A 13053-nucleotide genomic window follows, 5' to 3' on the forward strand; every position below is an offset into this window, starting at 1 on the left:
GAAAGATCTACAACTTTCGTTTTAGGCGCAACTTGATTTGAAACTCGGATCGGTGACAAAAACGAGATCGAAAACGGCTAAGTAGAAGTTTACTAAGCGAACGCGATTAACGCTAACGACGAATTGAGTCCACGATTAGCGAGATAAATCGTGATTAGTGAGCATGATTAACACAGGGGTGTTACAGTGCACTCAGTAGATCACTATCATTTAATGTCCGAATTTCATAATCCCTAAGACATGTTAGATCTAATTCGAACACAACGTTAGCGTGTTCCATGCACATGCCAATGCAATTGTTTTTGTAATTTCAATGTCTAATTAATCTACATTGTGTACTTTCTTCTACAAGTACCCATTTCATAAAACATGAGCTACAACTAGACTTTTCAGAAGTATTGGTCTACAAGTAAACTTTTCAGACCGACGTGATGATCCTGAATACTGTAGCGTACTCAGCTTTTCAGCGAGATATGACAAATCCATGAGCCATATGTCGGCCACTTTACAAAATAAAAACAAACAAAACAATCACCTTTCATACATTAAACACAAATAAAATAGTAGTCCACATAATTCAACGCACACAACACATGACATGGCATGTCAGGACCTGTTGCAAGCTACGATAATGAGGTCCAAGACTAAACCTAACATGTCTTAGATAATTCCAACAAACAACATTACATAGGCAGGCGGAAGAGGCTGCCGAAAATAAACACGCAACATATTACCCGGGCAGCTACATTACTTATTCAGACAGAGCAGTACAACATCAATCATTCATGGCCAGTACCCTTATCACGTCCCGCCCTGTCTGCTTTCGCACGCTCACAGTTGCGTACATCTTCATCCAACTTCTTCAATCACTCCATATATTGCTGATCATGACGAGTGATCCATGTGTCAATCCACTCATGAAAATGACACCAATGAGTATGCGTGTCATCACCATCATACTTTCGCAAATAAGAAACGATTCAAAATTATTAAAAATAACAAAACCACTCGACAAACATATTTAAAAATTAATCTATACCTGTAATGTTGCACCTCTTTTTTGGACTTCCTCGAGATTCTTGCAACACCAATACCTCTGGTAAAAAGTCTCGTAATCACGAGATATGTTCAGAACACAAAGCATCTGGCAATAGCAATCGGGTGGCTCTACACCTTTCGGTCATACCTTGCAATCTGTAATACATCTATTGGTATCGTTAGGAGAGGGTCCTAAATTAACCACTATTTTCCGACGGAAAGCTGCCCGGGAGAATTAGGAGCTCATAGCCATTTGTTTGGGCTAACTAAAAATATGGGCAACCTGAATTGCAAACATGTGCTCTCAGCAACCACATGCTCGCCTTTTATACACGCAGGGCTACCTGCATCGTCCAAGCACATTAAACACAGACACGACCTCTCACTGCTCCACAGTCGTCCACACGACATCCCACTTTAAACAACGACACGACCTCTCACTGCTCCTGACTTCAGCACTCGCACGCTCCACAGCGTTCACTGATACCACTTTAAACACGGACACGACCTCTCACTGCTATACGCCAGGACAGTAAAAGCTATGTCTGTTCACTGCGGCACACTACTGCACTCGCACGCCAGGACAGGCAAAGTAATCATTGAGCGTTCTTTGAACGTGACCTTATGTCACTTCACTTCATAGTCGAATCCAATGCACGATTAAATGAGGCCGATGCAGCTATGCAGCGGGAAATGACAATTGTATGCATCCTATGTCGGCCACAACGTTCAACACATTCATATTTGAATCCAATGCAACCTTCACACATTAAACTTAAAGCACAGACATGACAACTCACAGCTGCACTCGCACGCCAGACAAAGAATGACCACAGTCTTAGAATGCAGGACTGCCTCCACTAAATGGTCACAAGATGAGAAGACTATTTTCGTATCGTTTGAAACAGCGCAGGACAGACAGGGCAATCAATTAGCGTCCTTTCAATGTCACGTTATGTCACTTCACTTCATAGTCGAGTCCAATGCACGACTCAATGAGGCCGACCGAACCACGTGAACCTCCACTGGCTTACCATAGTCACATTTACGGAAAGGAATAGGTGCAGGTACCACATGAGCCTCCATTGCCTTACCATATTTATTTTGTATTATAAACTATGTAGGAGCAATTTGAACTATGAATGTACTGCAATTTCATGGTCTGCCTGGTGGCTTTATTTATGGATCTCCTTTCACGGTCCATGGGCTATGTCCATGCACGTCCATAAAATAATGCAGCGAGTTATCATGACACTGGTTGCTGTGCGAGTTCCACACTACAGTGCACACTATACCTGCAGCGTGCTACTTATCCTAATGGGGCGGCAATGTCCTATCCCATGTGTCGTAGCCTGTCACGGACTTAATAGGTGTACTGGCAGTGCACATATCATTGCACCGGTCTATTCGTGATCAATGCACTGCACAGTTGAAAGCTGTGACCTTTGTCCTGGACGTGTCCCATCCGTCAGAAATGGTTGGGTCCAAACATCGAATGAATAACTCGTACACTGAAAGATTCCACGACATTCAAACAACATTACTCATATAAAAACAATACAGAAACGTACATAATTGTACCATGAGCTCTGTGATGTGCCGCATGTCTACCTCTACGATACTTCAAGCGGCATACACACATCACAGCACGTCTACGAATATAATAAAAGTTACATCTAATAGTGCGGCCACCTAGCATATTGTGTGGCGCCTTCGCCATAGTAACCTCCCTTTTTTTTCTGGCGGTGGCAGTGGCGGCGGCGGCGGTGGCGAATCTCCCTCCTTCTTGTGACAAGGACAGTTGCAGTATGGATCGCTACAGATTGTCTCCTATGAAACGGCAACATTGTTGTTGTCATCATCTTCTGTGTCGTTGTCACCGATATTCAACATTTAGGTACTCACACTGAACTGTAGGAGCCACCTCTTTGTCGGTCCGTGTCTGTGGTTCGCAGGCAAGGGCCGGTATGGCAACGCTAGGTCGTTGCGCTGAACCCCGGCAAACCGAGCCAAAAGGTCGTCGCGCCACCAGAGTCCCACGTCCTCTGCACCGACAGCTCGTCCAGCACACGGCAACCCCAGAAGCATCGCCACGTGGGTCATCTCACCGACCGGGAGGTGAAACGTGCGCGTCTCCGGACGCCAACGTTCGAGAAGTGCTGCGAGGAGGGACATGTCGAACTGAAACTGTGGAGCCCTGTCCCAAGGTCGACGTGCAGGGTCTGCCATATCTCCCTCCACAAGTCGCGCAATCGGGAGAAGACCCGAAGCGCGTAGCCTGCAGCACGTAAATGAAACATCAAGTTAGAACAAACGGTTACCGAAATAATAAAAATATGTGACAAATGTTACCCGTACCTAGAAACCCAGCGACGGTGTATCGGCATCGTCGACATGGGCACACGTGCCCGAAACGTCCCCAAGCTTATGCCACGGACCGCAGACATGTACGACCGACGGCGCTTGTCGACGAGAGCATCAAGCAACTCAGGGGTGGCTCCTTCCTCGTGCGCCATACCTGCATAATAGGATTTATTAGAAAATATTTCAGAACATAAATAATAATATTAATTATAATAACATTAAATAATACAACAAATACTAAATGAAATACTAAATGAAGCGTAACATAATAAACTAATAAATAATGCACAACAAATTACATAACATATAACTTCAATTTCCAATTACAACAACAAAGTTCAACATAAGATTGCGCCACATATTACAACAAATATTCGTACGCCAAGACGAAATCAGTTCATCACGTAGTAGTTCTTAACATTACATAATTTAACATAAGACATGACTCGATAGCGAATGACACACATGACAATCGTCGTCGATCACACAAGGTCATCGTTGTTGACACGACGGCCACGACGACCCGTTGGCTGCGTTGCCAGATTTGAAGCAGCTTCTAATGGGCCCGCTCCATCTGTGCGGCCACCATAAGTCCCTTCAAGCGGTAATAGCTCCCAAAACACTGGTTCCCTTCGACTGACTACTGCCATGACAGAGATCTCATGTTCATCTCGATTAAGCCCGAAAGTTTTAAATAGCCAATTGGATATTGAAATCCAAGTCCTTTCTCTTGCTCTGGATAATTTTTTTGTGATCGAGCTAAACTCTGTCAAATCTGCCCCTTCAGGACCATATCTAACTTCTCCTGACCCATAGAATATTTGAAAATAAAAATCATCTGACATGACTGCCAAAATTTGCGCCACTGAATCTTTCTATTATTTTGTGAAGTCAAATTCAGACCAGAGTCTAAATATTAACAATATTTTCTACCCACATTTTAATTAAATAAATAATGTATGTGAGCCGCTGACATTCAAATCTAAAACCAATATAATTTTAAAATAGGTACCTTAATTTTTAAAACATGTACCATTCAAATAAGTAATGTGTGTAATTAATTTTTAATATGTACCTTAAGTTTTTCCCTAAAATTTCTGTAACGTACTAATAGTCCTAGTATTTGTACCTAAAATAATATAACTTAGTAATAGTTCTAGCAAACTAATATTCTAAGTTCAACTCATTAATATTTAAACTAATAATCATATGTAAATTAATAACATCTAAACTAATAATTCAACTCACTAATATTTAAACTAATAATCCTATTTCAACTAATAATCGTATTTAAACTATTTATATCTAAACTAATAATCATATTTAAACTAATATTATCTAAACTAATAATTCAACTCACTAATATTTAAACTAATACTCATATTTAAATTAATATTATCTAAACTAATAATCGTATTTAAATTTTTATTTTTAATTTAACTAATAATTCTATCTGGGAGCTAATTTTTCGAATGAACTTCTAAACATTTCAAATGGTACCTGAAACTAAAGCAGCGCAGTGGCCCTCCTCGCAGCGTCGGGCAGCCGACCACCGACCACCGCTGGCCACCGGTGGTGCGCAACGGCCGGTGGGGCCGCCTCCCGCTGCCGCGCAGCTGCCGGAGGGGGCGAGCGGCGGCGTGCGGGCAGCGGCCCACACCTACCACGCAGCGGCCGGGGACGGGGGCGGGGACGAGCGGCAGCGCGCGGGCGGCGGGGACGAGCGGCGGCGCGGGGGAAAGGCGAGCGCCGTCAAGGCGGCTGAGCGCGCGGGGGAGGGGGCTCAGGCCGGACCGCGACCGGTTTTTAAGGGGGGCGCTTACCGCCGGATGGTCCGGCGGTAAGTGACCCGCTATCGCCATTTGAACTGGTGGGGCGCTTACCGCCGGACCATTCGGTGGTAGGCCTCACCTACCGCCGTTTCATCCGGTGGTAAGTCGCAGACCCACGTCGGCCTATTTACCGCCGGCGATACAGTGTCAAGCATTGGGCCCAAGAACCTACCGCCGGTTCATCCGGCGATAACTTCATTCCGCCAGATCAACCGGCGGCAGGATGACAAATTTGAAAAAAAATCAGCATATATTTTTGAAAATTCGAAAAAATTATAAAAATTAAAAAAAATCCGAGGGTGCAGCTGGACCACCGAGCCCATTTCCCCACCTGAAGAACTGCACTTCTGGGCTGCACGCCTAAACAGCAAAGCTGCCGAGGTCACGCGCTCAGTCACACCCATACTCACACGCACCTGACTGCGCTCAATTCGAAGCTGCACGCCTAAACACAGCAAAGATGCCTGAGAGATTGCAACCCGACCTGCACACCACGAAGCGAAGGACACTGCATCTGCATATTGCACATGAAATTGGCCAGCAGCCAACTAGTCATTGCTCAGAGTCAGAGTCACGCACAGAACTGGCTGGCTCAACAAGCATTTCTTCCTTCTCGCATTTCCCACTCCGGGCGCTTGCTCCTGCACCTGCTTCCATATCTTTTGGATTGCATCTATGGCCGGCCTGGCGGCCTATGGCGACAATAGCCAGCCGCTTGCTCTCTCTCTCTCTCTCTCTCTCTCTCTCTCTCTCTCTCTCTCTCTCTCTCTCTCTCTCTCTCTCTCTCTCTCTCTCTCTCTCTCTCTCTCTCTCTCCTCGCTTTATCTGCAGCTGCACGGTTAGCACGGCCAGCACGCAGCGCGTGCCCGAACCCAGGGACTGAAGGGCGCAGATCTTCATTACGAGCTGAAGGGCAACGGTGAAAAGGAAAATGAACAGGTACTCCAAGTAAAAATGCTGATCACTTGACTCCAGTGCAGTGTAACTGTAACACAGTTCTGTTCTTCTGTCTGAGATCTCCTGGCATTTGGTAGGGCAAGGTAGTGATGATATGATTAGGCACGGAAGAGAGCCGTGGAGAAGATGTTGGAAAGAAATTATTTATATATATAGCATCAAGCTCGAATGGCATGGCGCGGAGACAGAACAATGGCGCTGATGATGAAAGCCTGGTGGGTTGCTGTTCCCCTGCAGACGACGCGCGGCGCAAGACAAGGCTGGACTCCACGTGAAACTGTGATGATCTTTTGGGTGGATTCGACGATGGCCGCTGTCTGGCTGGAGGTAGAAGAAAGCGGAGCAAACTTTTCAGTTTTTACCCTTGCATGTCGCCAGCACGTTTCTTGCAGCTGCCTGCCATGATTGATGATTATACTGTTGTTCTGTGCTGGCTCTCCATGCAAGCACAGCACACGCACGATACAAACAAGGCGGAACGAAAAGGATGCATGGTTTATTTGAGGGCATGAAATTCTCGGAATTAAGAAAGCAACAAGAAGTTCGTTCAAAAAAAAAGTTCGTTAAAAAAGAAAGCAACAAGAAGCCAATCTGCAACTTTTCGTTGCGTGGCTGCGTTGATGTCCCAATCCAACTGGCATGTGTTGTTGTTTTTTTTTGTTGTGCCTAGTCTAGGTGTTATTTCTTCTTTTTTAATATAATCGGCAACTCTGGTTCGTTTTAAAAAAAAAACATGAAACTTTTCAGCTGCATGCGTCGTCCACAGGGAAAAGGCTCGAGAGCTTTTTACACAGCTCGATCTACTGCCAGGTTACTCATCCCTGCAGGTCATCGATCAAAGATGCGTGCAGGTGCAGTCACTTTCTCGCAAGTAACCGAGGCATGCACACAGATGCATGCAGATGCAGATCACACAGTGGGGGGGGGGGGGGTGCATGCAATGTGCAATGCAATGCGCAACACAGGGCGCATACGTACAACTGTTTTGGCCATCATGGTAAATAGTCCCTGAGCGGCTGAGCGGCATTCAGAAAAGAGGAGCTGTCTCGGCCGGCCTGTGCTGCTTCTTTGGTTCCGAAATGTGAGAGTACACGGTTCACATGGTCCGATCGCAGTCGATCTCTTTTCAGCATAGGCTGTAGCTCAGTAATCGCCACATTCAGTGGTGGCAGACTCGTGAACATGATTGGTGCTGGCTTTTTTTAGGTGAAAAATCTACGGTTTTAGAAATGCATCTATTCAATCTTACATCACTCTCTGAATTTTATATACTAGTCTGTGAACCCGTGCTTCTGCACGGGCTAATTAGAATTAATATAAAAATAAGATCAATAATTGTAATTATCCATCTCACACCCTTTTCATCTATTAAATATTCTAACACATACTCTAAAATATATATTTTTGTTATTTAGTTACAATAGATTTTATTTTGTGCACCTCCATATGTATTCAATATATGTTTAGTTAAACTATTTGTTGTGAATTGGTGTTGTTATCTCTTCCATCATACATGAATATATGGTGACATATATCGTGGGTAGTATTTTTATATAAATAATATAGTAATAATATTAAAAATAGTAATTTTAGAATTTTATATTAGTGCACTTTAATATATTATTGTAATTATATAATTTAGATTTATGAGTAATTTAACTTGTAATAAAAATGACACAATTGGATAATTTATATGCAAATTTAGGGAGGTATTTGTATTATTTTTATAATGGCATAGGTGGGTAATTTACACAAAAATTAGGGGTTACTTTAGATTTTTTTTATAATGGCGGTGGGTAATTTAGATACATATTTAGGGGGTTACTTTAGTCTATTTTCATAATGGCAGATGTGGGTAATTTATTAGAAAAGATAACAGATCCGATGATTATCATAATTAGAGATGTTGGATTGATGACTGATGTTTCTGATTTTTGTGAGAATTTATAGAATTTCTCTATTTTTTCAGAGTGTCCACCTAGGATCTTAGGTGGCTTCACATGAAGGCTCGAAAGGAGCCTCCAATTAGTAATAGTAAGATTGAGACACTTCTACGATCTACGATTAGCCTTGGAATTTGGTGATCCTGGCTTATAAATTTAGTACCATTATAATGGATTTATATTTATATGTACTTCTTATGATGACTAATTTATGCCTATGAGCAATATGTAATGTACACAGCCAAAAGTATAATGCAAGAGACCACAACCCTATAACCTCACATTGCTCATACTCATAAAGTTAACATCGTATAGAGATAAATAGAAAAAGCACAGGTGAAATGAATAAATTGGAGGTAGCAGTGATAATATTAAAAATGATTAGTTAAAATAAAGCATAAGCTCTTGAGACAAGCCAACACATTCCTATATATCTCCCAATTTTTGCTAGCACTCGAGCAATATACTCCAGTGACTACAAAATCATCATCATTCACTACTACAAAACAAGCCTTTCGTCCAGCACATTTGTCCCGGCTAACATTAATTGGACCCGGAACCAGTGGAGACTTTTATCCCGGGTCCAACTGCTAGCCAGACAGACGTGGGGTGCAGAGGCCTTTGATCCAGGTTGAAACCACCAACCGGGACTAAAAATCACTTATTGTCCCGGTTAATGGCTCTAACCGGGACAAAAGGAATTGATCCCGGTCGGAGGTTGCAACCGGGACCATTTGATAACCTTCCGTCCCGGTTCAAACAACCGCCCCCTACAAAAGAAGGCGACCGACCTCTCCATCCCGATATTTTTCTAAGTTGTGTGGCTCCTCTCCTCTCATTTCTCTCCCTCTCCTCTCTCTCTACCTTATCTTCTTCCTCCCGCGCCCTTCCTCAGCTGCAATCTCTCCTCACTCCCTCCAGCCCTCAGCTCCCTCCCCGGTGCGAGCAGGGCCGGCGAGCCACCGCCAGGGCGCGCACGGCACCGGCCAGGGCGCGGTCACCGGCCAGGGGCGTAGGTGCACGCACCGCCCAGGGGGCCAGCGCGGGCACCAACTAGGCACAGCTGGCGCGCGGGCGCTGACCAGGCGCCAGCGAGGACAGCGTGCCGCCGCCGCTTCCTTTTTTTGATTTTTTTCTTTTGTGATTGTGCTGTTAAATCTATATGTGATGTGAATCAAGTCAATCTCATATGTTGTGAATTACTCTCATGTATTGGGGATTAGATCTTGTGCTTTCTTACTTCTATGAATTAGATCTTGATATGTGATGTGTGATGTGTTGTGAATTAGATCTTAATTTTGATATTGCATTTTTTGTTCAATTTTTGGATTTGGAGAAGCTGGCTCCATGAGAGCTGGCGAACTGATTTTTTTTAAAAAAAAATAGTATTGATCGGTGAACCATCTTTATATAATTTATACAATCTCAATCTCGGCTTTGCCAGCTTTTCATGTATTTACAAGGATTTATCTTATTTGATCCGATCTTAACATCAGCTTTTGCAGCTCTTCGTGCATTGTATCTATTTAACACCATATATTCTTAACAAATATGTAAGATCTATGTTTTTATGCCTCACTTCTTCAAGTACAAGATATAGTATCCGAACTTACATACGAACTCACACCACACGCACACCCGCGCGTGCACACACCTACATTATGTGTAAGCTAGACCTACAACTTATATCTAAAGATGCATCGTGGCTAAAAGGTACCTGAAGCCATCACTAGACACTACTATGAAAAGGATTTTCGGGGACATGTAAAAATGTATTTTCAGGGACGGGTATGGTACCCACCCCTAGTTCTCACGGCTAAAAGTTGATTATTTGTAGAGGCGGATTGTGGTGCCACCCGTCCCTACAATTGAATTTGTAGACCGAGTGAGCCCGTCACCCGTTCCTACAAATTGATCTGTAGGGGCGGGTGAAATCACAACCCACCCTTACAAATCAATTTTTAGAAAATTAAAAAATTTAAAAAAACTCAAAAACAACAAAATGAAAAAGGAAAAATGTCCTAGCTAACCGGCACCACAATAACTCCCTTTACTTTTGAGGTACAATTTTTTAAACAAAATATGCACACCTGCATAAACCGGGTTCAAATCGCTTATGTCTAACCTCGCGTGCACTCTTCTTTCCACCACAATAAACAATTATTTATGACTCTACGAGATTCATTTATAGTAACTCTGAAATCGATTAGTAGGGGCGAGTGATGTTATACCCGCCCCTAAAATTGTTTTTCTATTTTATTCTAAAATTCAACTAAATCTTTAAATATAGCACAACAAATAAAAAAGTGAAACTTCTACACTATGGTTATTGTGAATGATAGATACAGAAAAAATATACCAAATATATTTCGATCTATATAAAGATTAAGATTGTAGAAACTTAAAAATACGGCTTGATGTATTGATACTATATAGTCATAGCCATATGTATGACAAAATTAGTAAAGGATCTTACGAGCCTAAATGGTCTTAAATGAATAGTGTATAAACTATAATATTTTAGATCTTACCGCTACAATTTTGATATGGAAGTACTCTATATCTGATGTTGTTTGAAAACAAATCAAAACTTGTAGATTTTCAAACTAGAGAAATTATAATAATTTTTAGATTATTAAATGATCTTAATGAAAATTTACTAACTACAAAATTTTAGATCTCGTCAAGCTCTACAATTTTGATATAAAATTTATCTTCATTCTGATCATATGAAAAGGTTATAATTTTTTTTGTGAGACCATTTGTAAGGGTGGATCATGCCATCACCCGTCTCTGAAAATTATTTTTAGGGGCGGTTAAGGGTGTCATCCGCCGCTAAAATGGTGGCCATTTACAGAGATGGATGACGCCATCACCCACCCATAGAAATGCATTTTCAGGAGCGGGTCAACTGCTATAGTAGCTCCGCTCTTTTTTTGGAGCGGTTACCTTTGGACCCGCTCCTAGAAGAAATAAAAAAGAGAAAAAAAGTGTATTTTTCATCCCTAAAGTATTAAAAAGTGTAGTATTAGTCCCTTATGTTTCATTTGATGCAAATCAACCCTTTAATTGACTAAATCGGTGCATTTATCATCTCCACCTAGTTTAACAATGATTTTAAGTGCTTGTGCAGCATGATTTATACATATGCTAGATGGTGTTTAAGTTGCACAATCGATGTTGTGTTTGAGGGCTCCAAAGCTACAGAGGCGTAGCCGGTAATACTTGGTGCATGTACAGGTGGGCCACGCAGTACCTGAGTCTATCTTGTAGCAGGTAGCAATCACACATGCATAGCATATTTGTACAGACTACAGAGCTGCTGGCCCAGGCAGTAGTAACGAACAAGTCGGTGACTTTCTTTCCCACCTGTCGATTTTGAACTAATAAAATCAGTCATGTGCATAATGTTGTTGGATTAAGCAAGTCGTTGCTCGCTTACAGGCTAAGAACAACTCCAGCAGACGCTCCGAACAGCTTCCTATCACAAATTTAGAGAGCTAAGCCAAAAAAAATATATTCCATCAGACCCTCTATTTTGGTGAGACCTTCAAAGTCCATTCTCCACCCTTCATTTCTATGGGGTTTTAGAGAACCCTTTATTATAAATTCAAATTGAGAGCTATCGTTGAAGTTGAACCAAATTTAGAAACCTAAAAATAAAGGAACCTCTATTTAACATTTAAAGGGTCTAATTTAAAGGCTACTGCTGGCGGCTGCTGCCTGGCCAAATTAGCAGCTGTCTATGCAACAAACACGTACCCGTTGCCGACTAATAACGTGCAAAGGTCCAGTTGCAGATGTCCCTACGCTACGCTATGCCTCAATGCCTGCAACTGAAGTAGAGTAGTAGTAGTAGCAGCACTGGAGTTGATACATATATACGAACAGGCGTCAGGTGGGGGCCTATATGCCTTGCCAAAGTGCTAGTGTGCTCCGACGTACATGGTCCACGGGCTCGCGCCAAAAGATTCATTTGGCGCCGTGCTGTGGCGGATGGACGCGGCCGGTGGTGGTGCCGCCATTTCCAGACGAGATCTGATCGAGCTCTCAAACTATTTAAGGGCGCCGGACAGAACCGGCCAGCTGCCACGCCGTGGACCACAGCTCCGCACCAGGCAGAGGAGCAGAGTCCACATGAGCCACAGCTACCGGCCGTTAAAACTGATATCCTCGCCTGGAAACGCCACGCAGGATCGGACGTGGCGGCCTGCAAAATGGTCGCCGCCGCCGCACCACAGGCTGGGTCGCCGCCGGCGTGGCGTGAGCCAAGTGAGCTCCGAACTGATTGACCCTTGCTACATGCATGCATCAGCAGACAGCAGGTGACCACCCGCCTAACCCCCGTCACGAGCTGAGCCATCGCCTTCGCATCGCAGGCGAGCACCACCCGTGGGCCGAGGCGCCCGGCCCCCGGCGCGCCGCTACGCCGCTAGCGGCCGGCGGGCTCCAACCGGGACGTGCGCGTACGCTAGCTAGCCAGCCAGTGGCGGCCATCCGAGCGGCCATTCGAGCTGCTGGGGCTGGGGCTGACGACCCGCTGCGCGCGACGCCGGTCGACCCCGGCGGCACGTGCACCGGCGGGGACCATGCGCTCTGCACGGCCATGGCATGATTGATGCCACCGTGCCCCAAGCATGCAGGCCGCCGGGCCGGCGGCGAAAATATAATCGCTAGCTCCCGGCCGGCGCCCCGCCCTGTTCGTCCCGATCCCACCGGGATCACGGACGACGCGCGGCGCCTGTGGACGCGGAGCTCGCTCGTTCGCCGGCCGGCCGGGTCCCCGCGGGCTACGGGGCCGGTCCATGTGCGGGCGGGCGTACGTCGTCCTCCCTGGCCGATGCACGGGCGCGGCGTGCCGGCCGGCCGGCAAGATCCGGACTTGGGTACCTGCTAGCTCTTGCGCGGGACGATAAGAC

The sequence above is a fragment of the Panicum virgatum genome, chromosome 3N (assembly GCF_016808335.1).
Source record: "Panicum virgatum strain AP13 chromosome 3N, P.virgatum_v5, whole genome shotgun sequence".
NCBI classification, from domain to species: Eukaryota; Viridiplantae; Streptophyta; class Magnoliopsida; order Poales; family Poaceae; genus Panicum; species Panicum virgatum.